A 17,006-nucleotide genomic window follows, 5' to 3' on the forward strand; every position below is an offset into this window, starting at 1 on the left:
TTCTATAAGATGCTTCATTTGAACACAATCTTACAGTCACACCACTTAGGATATGTGATGTGGCCAACATTAATATAATAAGTCATACTGAAAAATTTTCCTTAACTGGTAATTGCAAACATGTTAGTATTAAGTTAATTATACTGTAAAATGCCTTACTGTCTGCACTGTTATATGCTGACACTGTCTTGGTGTAGCATTTTGATGACTTCTGTTTGGATGCTCCAGTTTGAGCATTCATTTGGGCCAGGTCTTCAGTGACCTACCTGCCAGATGTGTTCAAGCCAGAATCTAGAGGAGTGACTGTTGCATAGTTTTAAAAATTCCTACACAATGTAGTTGTCGCTGACTGAGTGGAGGGTCCTGAGGTGGAGATATCACCGTGTTAAACCCCCCAGATCTCGGCCATGTCCTATGCCCACCCATCTTCAGCTACCTCATCAATGACTTTCCTTCCTTCATAAGGCTAGAGATGGGATTTTCAGTACACATGTTCAGCACTAATCAGAACAACTCAGACTGGTTTTTATTTTATGTCCAAATATGTCAAGACCTATACATTGACTTTGCTTGTCACTTAGGGGACTGCAGATGCTGGAGATCAGAGCTGAAAAATGTGTTGCTGGAAAAGTACAGCAGGTCAGGCAGCATCTGGCAGAGATGATGACCTGGGGGTTGCAGTGAGAGGAACTCACTGAAATCCTTGTAGAGGAAGAGAGCTTCTTCAAGGAAGGCATCCTTGCAAGAGGATTCGCAGTAGGTTAAAATCAACTAGGAGAAAGTGAGGACTGTAGATGCTGGAGATCAGAGCTGAAAAATGTGTTGCTGGAAAAGCAACTTCCCTGAAGGGCTTATGCCCGAAATGCCAATTCTCCTGCTCCTTGGATGCTGCCTGACCTGTGCTTTTCCAGCAACACATTTTTCAGCTTTGCTTGTCACTTATCAACCCATGATTAGTCTCCGATGAGTAAGAATCCAACCACTGCTCGTAAGTATTCAATGACATTACTATCACTGAATCTCCCACAATCAACAATCTGGGGGTTTACCAGAAACTGATTTGTCCAGTCATATACTATGACTATAAGAGCAGGTCAGAGGCTGGGCGTCTTATCATGAGTAACTCCTTAAAGCAAACTGCAAGGACTATGATGCAAAATGTCCAGTTGCCCAGATTGTTCTGCTCTTAAACTTGCAGTTTGACACCAAGCATTATACAATAGTTCTGCATTCAGCAGTCACTTCCTCCACCAATGCCCAGTGACAGTACCATCCACAAGATGTATTGCAAGAAGTTGTCAAGTTTCTTCAGGTAGCATTTACCAAACTTGTGACCTATCTTACTTTTGAATGACAGGGATATCAGCTGCATGGGAACAGCATTGCTGTTTCCCTCCAAGCCCCACACAGTCATGATTTGGCAATATATTGGTTTCCTTCACTGGCTGGATCAAAAACCTGGAATTCCCTCAACAGCACTGTGGATAGACCTACAATATATGGATTGTAGCTATTCAAAAAGCCAGCTCGCCATCAGTATCTTGAGGCTGTATAGGGATGAATGTTGGTATAGCCAGAATCTCCACACCTAATGTATGATTTTTTTAAAAAATAAAGGAGTTTATCTTGAGTTCAAGATAATGCTCTTGAAAGTTCAACAATAGTTGGGAAGTTGAAGGTCTTTAAAAGGTAACTAGTTCAGAGACTGCATGTTCCTGTTAGTTTATAGGGCAAAGCTGGTCATCCAGTGTTCCTTACACCCAACAGAGAGATTCAGGCTCTGGTCAAGAGACAGGAAGCATATATTAGGTTTAGAAGGCTGAAATCGAGTGAATCCCTTGAGTATAAAAGAGCAGTAGGAGTACACAAAAGGTATATCTGGAGGGCAAAAACCACGTGACATTGCTTTGGCCAATGCAGAGGAAGCTCGGTTATCTGTTAGATACAGGTGGGGAGTATTAGGATAATTGAATGCTGGATTATGGTTGCTCAGTGGTTAGCACTGCTGCTTCACAGCGCCAGGGACCCGGGTTCAAATCCCGCCTCGGGCAATTGTCTGTGTGGAGTTTGCACGTTCTCCCCATGTCTGCGTGGGTTTCCTCCCACAGTCCAAAGAAGTGCAGGTTAGGTGAATTGGCCATGCTAAATTGCCTGTAGTGTTAGGTGTATTAGGGGCAAGTATTGGGGGGGGGGGGGGGTGGGTTTCTCTTCAGAGGGTTGGTGTGAACTTGTTGGGCTGAAGGGCCTGTTTCCACATTGTAGGGAATCTAATCTAATCGTAACGTGGTTAGCCAAGCAGTGGGACCTTGTGATCTTGTTTGGATAATCAGAAATCCGGTTAATTGAAAGCAAAGTGGGTGGTAAGGCATAGGTCCAGTAGTTTGACTATGTTGTCCTTGCTGATTGAAGTTAGTGGTGTTTGGTGCATGTGTCTTTAGTTCTTCTAGTAGTGTAGTCAGTGTTTCTTTGGCCAGTTCTTCTGGTTCAATAACAAAATCTACAGACAAACCAACAGAACACCCATGGGTCTCTGATATCTGTGTTCTCTGAGACCATCCAAGCCAAACTTTGGGTCCACCATGTGGATGACATCTTTGCATCACTAAATGAAACAAATTAGTGAAAACCTTCAAGACCATCAATAGTATCCTTACTGGCAAAATTCACTAAAGAGGAGGAAAACAAAACAAAGAGTAGAGTGAACAATGCATGGAAAACTTCAAACCAGCATCTCCAGGAAAACAACACATGGACCAAATACTGAACTACAGAGGCAATCATCCCAACACCCACAAACGAAGCTGCATTAGAACAGTATTTCAATGAGCTACCAAACACTGCAACACAGAGGAACTATGAAGAGCAGAGGAAAATTACCTATACAGTGTGTTCAAAAAGAATGGGTACCCAATGAATGCAGTCTGCTGGTTTCTCAGCAACAAGCCCAAACAAGCAAGCAAAACGTGCCCAGAAACTTCTACGTCAAAGACATCTTTGAAATGACTGCGAGACTACTCCGACCTCTTAGCATCGTGGTAGTCCGAAAACCCACCAACACACTAAAACATTAGTTAATGAACATGAAAGACCCTATACAGACAACAAGCAAGATGAACATTATTTACAAAATACCTTGCAAGAACTGTAACAAACACTATATCAGACAAACAGGCAGAAAACTAGCCACTAGGATACATGAACATCAACTAGCCACAAAAAGATATGACCCTCTCTCACTAGTATTCTTACATACAGATGAAGAAGGACACTACTTTGACTGGGACACCACATCCATCCTAGGACAAGCCAAATAGAGACATGCATGAGAATTCCTAGAAGCAAGGCATTCCAATGGAAACTCTATCAACAACACATCAACTTGGACTCCATCTATCACCCCCTGAGAAAAAGAACAGGGAATGACATCAACAACCCAAGGAAACGTAGACACACCGATCGAAAGTGGGACATATCATCAATGAACCTCCAGTGAAATGCTGGTGTTGTTACCTAGTATGGTGACGAAACATCTGAAAACAAACCTTCCAGCTCAGCCAGCAAACTTACATCCAAAAGCCGGGTAACCACAGACCAGCAATGCTCATATCATTGGAGTTACATTGTTGGAAGGGAGTCTGTGGGACAGGATTTACATGCATTTCGAAAGTCAAGGACTGATGACAGATAGTCAAAATGACTGTGCATGGGAAATCATGTCTCACTATCTTGATTTGAGTTTTTTGAAGAGGTGACAAGATCGATGAAGGCAAAATGGTAGATGTCTGCATGGAATTCAGAAAAACGTTCTACCGCATTGTAGACGGATTGCTTTTCTGACTGGAGGTCTGTGACTGGCAGTGTGCCAAGTGATTGATGCTGGATCCACTGCCTTTCATCTTTTATTTAAATGATTTGGATATGAATATAGGAGGTATGGCTCATATGTTTGCAGATGACACCAAACGGTAGTATAGTGGAAAGTGAAGAAGATCATCTCAAAGTACAATGGGGCCTTGATTAGATTGGCCAATGCGCTAGTAGTCACAGATGGACTTTAAATGTGAGGTGTTGCATTTTGGTAACGCAAACCAGGGCAGGGCTTGTACAATTAATAGTAAGGCCCTGGGAATTGTTGCCGAACAAAGAGAGATGGTGCAGGTGCATCGTTCTAATCTCTTAAAAAGTCCTCCAAAAGACTTTTACATACTTGATTAAATGAATTTCTTCACGAACACCTGGACTTAGGTTGCACATTATCACATTTTTGTTTAAAAATTTGTAAATTCTAATCTTTCATGCCCTTCATTGTAGATTTAACACAAGTCCATAATGCTGCATAACCCAAAATTCTGATGTATCTTTGAAACTTGCTACAGAGGAACAAATGTCTTGAAGTATTAAATAAATATTACTCATTGACAATTGAGATCCAGCTAGATCATGGTTACTAGTTCTGTCTGATCATTTTCCCAATAGACTAAGAATAGAGCATTACAAAGGATAACAACATAATCTTTCTTCCTTTGCACATGCTGAAAACATCCTCATCATAGCCAAGTTCTACAATTCTTCATAAAACCTCATTATAATTTACCTATTTACCTGTAATCATACTGCCTTGCAAATACTCGTGCCTTTAATGTGATAAAACATCCTAAGTTGCCTTACTGGAGTGATTTGAAACAAGATTTGACACTGAACCACATAAGACAACAATAGGGCAATTTGGTCAAAGAGAGAGGTTTTGAGGATTGTCTTAAAGGAAGAAAGATGAGGAGAAGTGGAGAGACTTAGGGAAGGAATTCCAGGGCTGAGGGCTTGGCAACTGAAGGCGCAGCCGTTAATTGTGGAATGATTAAATTTGAGGATGCTCAAGAGGCTGGAATTGGAGATTGCAGATACCCTGAACATGTTTAAAGAGATAAAGAGGACAAAGGCTACCAAGGAATTTGAAAACTGTGGATGCTGGAAATCAAAAACAAAACAGAAATTGTAGGAAAAAACTCAGCAGGCATGGCAGCATTTGTGGAGAGAAATCAGAATTAACTTTCAAGTCTAATGACCCTTCTTCTGAACTGCCAGTTCTGAAGAAAGGTGTCTGGACCCGAAAAGTTAATTCTGCTTTGTCTCCACAGGTGCAGCAGACCTAGAACACAGAACATAGAAAAGTACAGCAAAGAACAGGCCCTTTGGCCTACGATGTAGTGCCCAGGATTAATCCTAATGTAAAATAAAATAACCTTACCTACGCACCCCTTAATTCACTGCTGTCCATGCGCATGTCCAGCAGGCACTTAAATGTCCCTAATGACTCTGCTTCCACCACGACTGCTGGCAATGCATTCACAACACTCTGCGTAAAGAACCTACCTCTAAGGCTACTCTATTATTTTGACCTAATATCTTAAAACTATGACCCCCTCATCCCAGTCAGTCCTGCCCTGGGAAAAGTCTCTAGCTATTGACTCTATCCATGCCTCTCATTACCTTGTAAACCTTGATCAGGTCACCTCTCTTCCTCCTCTCCAGAGAGAAAATCCGAGCTTAGTCAACCTCTCTTCATTAACCCTCCAGTCCAGGCAGCATCCTGGTAACTTTCTTTGCACCCTCTCCAAAGCCTCTGTGTCTTTCTTACAGTAGGGCGACCAGAACTGGACACAATATTCCAAGTGTGGTCTCACCAGGGTTTGATAGAGCTGTCACAAAACCTCACAGTTTTTAAACTCGATCCCCCTGTTAATGAAAGCCAAAACACCATATGCTTTCTTAACAACTCTATCCACTTGGGTGGCAACTTTGAGGGATCTATGTACTTGCACACCAAGATCTCCATACTGCCAAGAATCCTGTCTTTAATCCTATATTCAGCATTCAAGTTTGACCTTCCAAAATGCATCACTTCACATTTATCCAGGTTGAACTCCATCTGCCATTTCTCAGCCCAGCTCTACATCCTGTCTATGTCACGCTGCAGCCTGCAATAGCCCTCCATACTATCAACGGCACCTCCAACCTTTGTGTTTTCTGCAAATTTATTAACCCACCCCTCAATCTCCTCGTCCAAGTCATTTATAAAAACTACGAACAGCAGAGGTCCACGAACAGAGTCCTGCGGGACACCACTCAACACTGACCTCCAGGCAGAATACTTTCAATCTACAATCACTCTCTGCTTTCTGTCAGCCAGCTAATTCTGAATCTGGATAGCCAAGTCTCCCTGCATCCCATACCTTCTGACTTTATGAATGAGTCTACCATGGGGAACCTTATCAAATGCCTTGCTGAAGTCTATATACACCACATCTACTGCTTAACCTTCATCGACCTGTCTTGTCACCTCCTCAAAGAATAAGATTAGTTAGGCATGACCTGCCCCTCACAAAGCCATGCTGACTGCCTTTAATCACGCTATGCTTTTCCAAATAGTCATAAATCCTATCCCTCAGAATTCTTTCCAAAACCTTGCTGACCACAGACTGATTAGTCTGTAATTGCCAGGGATTTCCCTATTACCTTTCCTGAAAAGAGGAACATTTGCCACCTTCCAATCCTTCGGTATGACTCCTGAGGAGAGTGAGGAAGCAAAGATCTTCACCAGTGGCTTAGCAACCTCCTTTCTCGCTTCCCGGACCAGCCTAGGATAAATCTGGTCTGGCCCTGCGGACTTATCAATCTTAATGTTTGCCAAAATTGCAACACACCAACTTAATCAATCTTGATCTGGTCAAGACTGTATACCAGCTTCTCAAAGTTCTCATTCACAACAAGGTCCCTTTCCTTAGTGAAAACTGAAGCAAAAAACTCTGCTCAGACTCCATGCACGAGTTCCTTACGCTATTCCTGATTGGCCCTATCTTCTTCCTGATCATTCTCTTATTCTTCACGTATAAGTAAAACACCTTTGGGTTCTACCTAATCCTTCCTGCCAAGCATTTCTTGTGCCCCCTCCTGCTCTACTGAGTCTATTTCTGAGCTCCTTTCTAGCAAGCCTGTACTTCTCTAAATCCTCCACCTTATGTAAGCTGCCTTCTTCCTTCTGACAAGAAGCTCCTCTGTTCCCGTCATCCAAGGCTCCTTAATCTTACCCCTCCTTACCTCTCTCAGAGGAACAAATTCGTGCATCACTCGCAACAACTGCTCCTTAAACAGTCTCCACATGTCTGCTGTGCCTTTCTGTGGAACAATTTCTCCCAGTCTGTACTTACCAACTCCTGTCTGATAGCGTCATAATTTCCTTTTCCCCAATTAAATATCTTCCCTTGGTGACTGCTCCTTTCCCTCTCCAAGAGTATGGTAAATTTGAGGCAGTAGTGGTCACTGTCACCAAAGTGTTCTCCCACCATGAGACCTGAGTTTTTCCAGCAATCTCTGTTTTATGAAAATTTTAAAATCAAGATCAAATCCAATGTAGGTCAATAAGCCCAGGAGTAGTACATAAACTGAGCTGCTGCTCGTCGGATGCTACCTGAATTGCTGTGCTCTTCCAGCACCACTGATCCAGAATCTGGTTTCCAGCATCTGCAGTCATTGTTTTTACCTCGTGAATAAGGTAACAGCAGAGTTTTGGAAGAGCCTTAAGTTTATGGAATGTGGAAGGTCAGACAGAAATTTATTGGGACATCTCAAAGTAACAAAGGCATGAATAATGGTTTCAGCTGATGAGCTGAGGCATGGGCCATCTTAGGTGATATAAGTGAAAATAGGCAGTTATACGATGCTGCAAATATGTGCCTGGAAGCTTAACAGGACATGAGGTTGCAAATAATGTAGTTAAAACTTAGATAGTTGCTAGGAAAAGGTTGAGGTTGGGAGCTAGAGAATGGTGTTTGACGTGGGAACCAAAGACAAAACAATGGACCAGCAGTTGGTCCATTGTGTATAATTCTCTTCGGGAGAAATTTACTGCAATGATTCCAGGGATAAGGAATAACTATTACATGGATAGCCTGGAAAAGTTCTTAAAGTGCAGAAGACTAATAGGAGATTTTATAGTGTTGTTAACGTGAAAAGTTTAGAAAGCGAAAATAATGGGAAACTTCCCAATGGCTTAAGAATCAGCAACCAGACTGGCAAAAGGACCAGAAGCAACAGGTGATCAGAACTTGGAATGTAGTGCAAAAGAAAATTTTACAATAACTTCCAACAGAATCCGATAAATACATGATACCTGAAGGAGAAAAGTGCTGGAGCAGTATGGGGAAGCAATCATGGAGGGGTAATAACTAGACTGCTCTTTAAAAGAATCAGCACTGAGTCAATGGGCCGATTGGCCTTGAACCACACCAGTTCTTTAGTTGCTCCAAAGCTATTTCAGTGCTCTCTTACTGATCAACATTCTTGCTCTGATACATACAGATATTCTATTTTTACTGAATTCTGTCAAACCTTTCCTGTTCTGATCCAACGTCATTGTTCAAAAGGGATTCAGAATGAGCATTAATGTCTGAACTCTCTTGAAACACATATAATGCCAGTACTTAATCTTCAATTCTTTTTGCAGAATTCATATAAAAACATTTTTAGGAAATTCTTGAATGGTTTATTTGATTCCATCTCGCATGTTTATTAACTTGATCTCTATCATTTAAATGTATTAAATAGTGACTAATAATATAAGCATCCTGTGTTCCCTGGTGTGAGCGGAAGTATATATTATGGCATTCCTGATTTAAATTAGTTTAAATACTTCACAAAGGCACCATCTATTTTCAGAACCAGCCTCCTCGCCTCCAGCCTATTCTGATGAATCTCGCCCTCTGAAAATATTTTCCAGATATCTCCAAACACTAGTTTTCCTTTTCAGTCCATCTTCAGCCAATTAATGAAACCAATGATCATGTGCCTTTCTGGCAAATTATGCAATTACCATCAACAATCCAGAGGCCACTAATTTATCTCCCTTCTCCTTAAATTTGCTATTATTCCCTTAAAACTGTCTTATTAAGAAGACAGATTTCGTATTCATTCTACCAATGTGCCAAGCAATTACAATTTCCTTAATTTCTTCCTTTGTCAAACAGCTCAGTGTAAGTATTTTAAATTGACTTATTCGGAAATGTTGTGACACATTTCTGGTGCAGGTAGGACTTGAACCCAAATCTTCTGCCCCAGAAGGAAGAATACTATCACTATGCTACAAAAGCATTAATTATGCTGTGTACTATGTCCTTAATCTTATCCCTTGAAAATGTGGGTGGCATGGTGGCTCAGTGGTTAGCATTGCTGCCTCACAGCACTGGGGTCCCAGGTTCGATTCCAGCCTTGGGTGACTCTGTGGAGTTTGCACATTCTCTCTGTGTCTCTGTGGGTTTCCTCTGGGTGCTCTGGTTTCCTCCCGCAGTCCAAAGATGTGCAGGTCAGGTGAATTGGCTGTGCTAAATTGCCCATAGTGTTAGGTGCATTAGTCAGAGGGAAATGGGTCTGGGTGGGTTACTCTTTGGAGGGTTGGTGTGGACTTGTTGGGCCAAAGGGCCTGTTTCCACACTGTAGGGAGTCTAGTCTAAAAAAATTACTTATTCTAGTTTGTTACCCTAATGAATGGGTATCAAATTTCTAATTCCCAAAATTGGATGCATGGCAATTCCTACTGCCCGATGCTACACGTCATTGTCTGCTCCTGTATGTACCAGACTACTGCTGACCATGCAGAGGTGCTGCAGTCTGGGGGTGGGCCTAGTTGGTCAAGGTTGTCCTCTAAGGTTATCTGCTGTAAACAAGCAGCCTCCGCCCAAGCTTTAGCCCCTGGAGAAGCAACTTTTAGGAGGATGAAGAGAGGCAAAGGCACATGGAAAACAAGCAATAAAAGAAGGTTCCCAAAACTGGATCACAAGACGAGACTGCAGTCACAGCAAAGTGGAGCCGTGGAGCTTGGATTAGTTTCTGACAGCAGAAGGTCCTTTCATACACTTACTCTTTTTTTGCTGGGGTCTCATGGACTGCTGTCTCAGATCCTATTGCTGCTGCAAAAAGACACCTGGCAACAGATACATCCTTACTTATTTTGCAGACACTTAAGTAATTCCACATAGACCAAACACCTCTTCCCTCCAACATGCTCAATACCTGAAGCCTTTCCTGACATCCCTGTATCCCCATCCCCAAGCATCATGCAAAATCTGAGACACCAAAATTAGTTCAAGCTGGGAAAGTCTGGAAAGTACTGTGCTAAAAATGTAGGCATGCGTTTGAATTAATATATTTTAGACTGGTACGTGCATGTTCAGGTTGAATTTATTTTTTGTGTTGTCAGGAAAGGACAATGCAATATTAATGACAGAGGAAAGGTAAGGAGTGTGGGCTGTTGGTGAGCAGGGAAGTGCAGCAGAGGTTACTGATATCGCTAGTAATTGTTTGATCATGCACAGCCCAGAGAGAATCTATCCTCAACTTTTTGCTCTACTGCTCTCAGCGTTTTGCTCTTTAAATGGTGGTAAAGAGCATTGCCCTCAATGTCCAGTTTGAACAGCTTGCAACAAACAAGTGTTACCACATCCGGAGTATTGTGAGGCTCCTCCAGAATGGTGCAGGTAGTAGAAATGTTACCCGAGGATGTTGAAGGCGTGGCATTCCAATATGGCCCTCACTATGCTTGTGTGTATGTGGGTTCCACTGTGGAGACATGAGTGGATAACCTTGTTGCTAAGCAACCACACAGTAACATTTGACTGGCTCAAACACAACTGGCAGAGAGGAATGCAAAACTATGAGGGAATCCTGACTAGGATTCTGGATAAACAGTTATCTGCATGATGAGATGCCTGTGGTTACATACAAATTACATATGGAGTGAATGGAATTCCCTGCAGTTAGTGAAAATGGCTAAATTCATGCAAGGCATGTGCAAGACTTTCATGTCCATGCAGTGGCATCCCAGCTCATGTGTAAGGCTGCAGTCTGTGTAAAGGGAAAGAGATGAAGCCATCTGCCTGTGTACAGAGAGACTCGATGATCTAACTTATACAGCAGTATACAGTATGCTGCAAGATGTTGACGATAGCTCCCGAAATAGCCTGGAAAGAAGCAGAAAAGGCAGTATAAAAACAAAGAGCTTGCCACTCGACAGCCAAAGACAATGCAGTTCTTGCCTTTTTCTGAGGCTGCAGTTGTGGCTGCATCAGTTGGCAGATTTCAATCATGGCCTGTTCAATGACAGCTCAGCCACTGTGTCTCACTGAAATTGACTGTAAGAGCATTGCTCTCTAAAGATCCTTGGTGGATATGTCCCCCTTAACCTAGCTTAAAGTTCTCCTTTCCCTCCTAGCAGCTTGTCCTGCTCTGTGTGGCCTCTCATCATTCTCCCAGTGGTGCTCAATACCAAGTGGAAGACATACCAGGCCACCCATATCAGGAACTGCTAATGTCATCTACTGCATCCGTTGTACCTGGTGTGGTCTCCTCTACATCGGGGAGACAGGACGCCTTCTTGCGGATCGTTTCAGAGAACATCTCTGGGATAGCTGCACCCACCAACCCACCGCCCCGTGGCTGAACACTTCAACTCCCCCTCCCACTCCATCAATGACATGCAGGTCCTGGGCCTTCTCCACCGTCAAACTGTTACCACCCGACGCCTGGAGGAAGAATGCCTCATATTCCGCCCTGCAACCATATGAAATAAATGCGGATTTCAACAGCTTCCTCATTTCACTTCCCCTCCACATTATCCCAGTCCCAATCCTCCAACTCAGCCCCACCCTCTGGACCTGACTATGACTCCCCCCTCTGACCTGTCACTTTCTCCCTCACCTTCATCCACATATCGCTTTCTCAGCTACCTACCCCCAACACCATCCCCACTCCATTTACCTCTCAGCCCCCTTGGCCCACAAGCCTCATTCCTGATGAAGGGCTTATCCCCGAAACATAGATTCTCCTGCTCCTCAGATGCTGCCTGACCTGCCGTGCTTTCCCAGCAGCACACTCTCGACACCCATATCAGGAAACAATTTGTTACAGCACAAGCTTTTAAATCAATGAAGATGGACTAAAGTACTAGCCAGACCAGTCCCTGTGAATTACTGAAACTTCAGGCAAGAGTAGGAAACACAAAGTTCATACAAAGTTCACACCATGTATCTGGAAGAAATCATCCTGCAATAGTTGATAATTGTTGAACTCTAAATAGCTCAGGTGAGAAAGGGTGGGCTCCTTCATGTCATTTAGCATGGTCTTCAGCTCTGTGAAACAGAGCATGGGTACAGGCTGGAGAATGATGTTTGAAAATGGCATTGCCGGCATAAAGCCTGCCTTGCAAACTGCCTGGTGATGTAATCTGCCTGCTCAACTTGGTTAAGTACGTATTTGCAAACCTCTTTATCAAGACAGAATCTGGCACACTTCCTATTAGAAGTGTACATGTGCACCTCTGGTGTCATTACTATGCATTAGAAGGTCACATAGCACATTTTTCTTCCAAGATTTTCATGCTTGTGCAATAAAGGTAGATATTTATCACCTCTCTTATATCTTAACACATCTTCACAATAGTACTTTCACTGACAGCAGTCTCAATTTCAGCAGTAACACTGGAATATAAATAACCGGCATCAATGCTGCAGGCTAGCAGAAGCACATTTAACAAGCTGCCCCTCTAAAGTTTCTCTGGGGGCAACAGTGATGACAAAAGTGTAGCTCAAACTTTGTCATTGAAGATTAAAGTCTCAGCTCGATCTTACAATGCAACAACATTGCTTTTACACTGCAGTCCTGCACTACCTTTCCCCAGAGACTAGGGAAGCTCCGTGACTGGTGTAATGGTCCCAGCTGATATTGCTATTTGACAAGCAGTCCTCAGACTGAAATGTGGCTTGATAGATCATATTATTTTTCATTTTAACAAGGTGGCCTCACTAATTTGATTTTAGCAATAAAACATAAATTAATGATGATATAATAGAATTGACCAATGGTTTAGCAAAAACAGAAATTGCATTCTCTGCAAGGATTCTCTGCAGATTTAGCACCATCTGTAGAGAAAAAGCAGTCAACATTTTGGGTCCAGTGATCTTTCAGTTCTGAAGAAGGCTTCACTTTTGAAGAAGACCGATCAGATCTGCTTTATTTATATCTAAAACACACTTCCAAAGATTTTGAAACAAATTGTAAAAACATAATCCCATTAAATCCAAAAGAACCCCTTTATAGTACTTATGCCAGAGAGAATTCCTTTTTCAATCACCCCTATATGGCATAATTTAACTTTGGTTTCAACTCAGTCTCGAGAATCTAACACTCTTGTTTGAAGCATTCATACAACTACTTAAACTTTCTCGGCTTCAAATAATCCTTTTAGGGTTTAAACAAAACACTTCTGGTCATTTACGAAACTTTGCACACTGAAGTAACTTTTCTCTTAAGAATTCTAAACAGTCTTTGCCCTTTCTCAGGAGCAACTGCTTTAAAAATCCAGCTTCAGTCAAGTACCCTGTTAAACTGTCAAAACTGACACGAAAATCTTTTTCAGACTATGGGTGTCTCCTTTAATCAACCCCTATGTAAATGGCAAACTGAATGTATAACGGTTTACTTTGTTCACTGGTAAACTTTTCTCAATGCCAACAAAATTCTATTACTCTCCACATTGTCTTTCTCTCACATTGTATTTTAAAAGAAATCTTCATTGCTACAGAAATATTTAAAAGTTAATAAGTAAATCCCTTAAGATACACAGGGATCTCAATGGCCATTATTTCAAACTCAAAAACCAAAAGTTTCGAAAATAGAATATATTAAGACATACGTATGTCATACACCTTATACCAGAAGAGAAAATTCACAATTAACATTTGCACATTTAATGATTTCATTTTTGTCACTATTGCTTGGAGTCTATTCACATAGTAAATAGGGAGGATTTAATGTGTCATTGGGCTACTTATTTTTTGGGGGGGACATTCTTGACGATTACTTTATTAGCTGATACAGTCATGTAATGACATTATTTTCTGTATTTGTGTTGGCCTTGCATGGGAGAAGAATTCACCAATATCCTCAATTATCAACACAGCTTTGAACTTAAAGTCATAACACACGAAGAAAGCTTTAATTTCTGAGTCAATCCATTTCAAGTGCTGCATTTTGGGAAAGCAAATCTTAGCAGGACTTATACACTTAATGGTAAGGTCCTAGGGAGTGTTGCTGAACAAAGAGACCTTGGAGTGTAGGTTCATAGCTCCTTGAAAGTGGAGTCGCAGTTAGATAGGATAGTGAAGAAGGTGTTTGGTATGCTTTCCTTTATTGGTCAGAGTGCTGAGTACAGGAGTTGGGAGGTCATGTTGCGGCTGTACAGGACATTGGTTAGGCCACTGTTGGAATATTGCGTGCAATTCTGGTCTCCTTCCTATCGGAAAGATGTTGTGAAACTTGAAAGGGTTCAGAAAAGATTTACAAGGATGTTGCCAGGGTTGGAGGATCTGAGCTACAGGGAGAAGCTGAACAGGCTGGGACTGTTTTCCCTGGAGCGTCAGAGGCTGAGGGGTGATCTTATAGAGGGGCATGGATAGGATAGGATAAATAGACAAAGTCTTTTCCCTGGGGTCATGGAGTCCAGAACTAGAGGGCATAGGTTTAGGGTGAGAGGGGAAAAATATAAAAGAGACTTTAGGGGCAACATTTTCACACAGAGGGATGTATGGATTCACGTGTATGGATTGAGCTGCCAGAGGATGTGGTGGAGGCTGGTACAACTGCAACATTTAAGAGGCATTTGGATGTGTATATGAATTGGAAGGGTTTGGAGGGATATGGGCCGGGTGCTAGCAGGTGGGACTAGATTGGATTGGGATATCTGGTTGGCATGGACGAGTTGGACCGAAGGGTCTGTTTCCATGCTGTATGCTTCTATGACTCTAATAGGCATAAAACATCAGTGATAGGTTTTGCAACAGAATTATTTTCTAAATAATGAGCACACACAAAAGCAAGGACCCTAAGCATATTGCTACTACTTTGGTGGGATTTGAACTCAGGTCCCAAGAGTCTGGATCACTGAATTACTAGTTCCGTGACATTATCGTTACACCACTGTTTCCCCATATGCTTCCTAATTTAACTCCTGCAAGATCTGAGTTTATTTCTCACTCTCCATGGGAGTCGTACTGGAGGATTGGAGGGAGGCGAAAGTTGTTCCCCTTTAAAGAAGGGTATTAGGTAAATCCCTGGCAATTACAGACCAGTCAGTCTTACATCTGTGGTCAGCAAGGTTTTGGAAAGAATTCTGAGGGATAGGATTTATGATTATTTGGAAAAGTATACCGTGATTAAAGGCAGTCAGCATGACTTTGTGAAGGGCAGTCATACCCCACAAAGCTTATGAGTTCTTTGAGGAGGTGACGAGACAGGTCGATGAAGGTCGAGCAGTGGATGCAGTGTAGATGGATTTCCCCACCGCAGACTCATTCATAAAGTCAGGAAGTATGGGGTGCAGGGAGATTTGGCTGTCTGCATTCCGAATTGTTTGGCTGACAGAAGGCAGAGAGTGGTTGTAGATGGAAAGTATTCTGCCTGGAGGTCAGTGGTGAGTGGTGTCCCGCATGGCTCTGTTCTTGGGCCTCTGCTCTTTGTAGTTTTTATAAATGATTTGGATAAGGAGGTTATGGGGGGAATTAGTAAATTTGCCGATGACACAAAGGTTGAAGGTACCGTTAATAGTATCATGGGCTATTGCATGCTGCAGTGCGACATAGATAGGATGCAGAGCTGGGCTGAGAAATGGCAGTTGGAGTTCAACCTGGATAAATGTGAAGTGATGCATTTTTGAAGGTCGAACTTGAATGCTGAATATAGGATTAAAGACAGGATTCTTGGCAGTGTGGACAACAGCGGGATCTTGGTGTTCAAGTGCATAGATCCCTCAAATTTGCCACTCAAGTGGATAGGGTTATTAAGAAAGCATATGATGTTTTGGCTTTCATTAACAGAGGGATCGAGTTTAAGAGCTGTGAGGTTTTGCTGCAGCTCTACAAAACCGTGGTAAGACCGCACTTGGAATACTGTGTGTCCAGTTGTGGTTGCCCTATTATAGAAAAGATATGGAGGCTTTGGAGAGGGTGCAAAGAAGGTTTACCAGAATGCTGCCTGGACTGGAAGACTTGTCTTACGAAGAGGGGTTAACTAAGCTTGGACTTTTCTCTCTGTAGAGAAGGAGGAAGAGAAGTGACCTGATCGAGGTATACAAGGTAATGAGAGGCATGGATAGAGTTGATAGCCAGAGACCTTTCCCCAGGGCAGGATTGACTGGGACGAGGGATCATAGTTTTAAGGTGTTAGGAGGAAGGTATTGAGGAGATGTCAGAGGTAGGTTCTTTATGCAGAGAGTTGTGAGCGCATGGAATGCATTGCCAGCGATGGTAGTGGAAGCAGAGTCATTAGGGTCATTTAAACGACTGCTGGACATGCACATGAACAGCAGTGAATTGAGGGATGCATAGGTTAGACTATTTTATTTTAGATTAGGAATAATCCTCAGCACAACATCGTGGGCCTGTTCTGTGCTGTACTTCTCTATGTTCTGTATTTTTGCTAGTTCTCGGTTCCGCTTTCTTACTCCTTTTTCTCCTCAATTCTCAGCCTCGCCTGAATGATTCTTGCTTTCGCCAGTCTTGCCTGGCAGACTAGCTGCTCCCCCAGCCTTGCCTGGCTGACTTGCAAAAATCAAGTCTCAACAGGAGTCCTGATGAAGGGCTTATGCTTGAAATGTTGATTCTCCTGCTCCTCGGATGCTGCCTGACCAGCTGTGCTTTTCCAGTACCACATTGTTCAACTCTGATCGAGTGATTGCCATGGATAGAATAACAATGCAACTTAAGAGGCCTTGAGAACAATAACTTGCCACAGAAAAATCATAAACTCCAGTATGGACTGGTTCTGTGTGGCTCAATATCTCACTGGGCAAGTGGGGGAAGCACAAGTTTCCCTTTTATTTTAATGGAGTTTCAATAGTGTAAGATACAATGACAATATCTCTAAAGCACAAATATTTTCTCTAATTAAAACTGTTGTTTCACTGA

Source organism: Chiloscyllium plagiosum, unplaced genomic scaffold (genome assembly GCF_037043375.1).
Source record: "Chiloscyllium plagiosum isolate Xiang-an unplaced genomic scaffold, Cpla_swu_hap1 HiC_scaffold_34, whole genome shotgun sequence".
NCBI lineage: Eukaryota > Metazoa > Chordata > Chondrichthyes > Orectolobiformes > Hemiscylliidae > Chiloscyllium > Chiloscyllium plagiosum.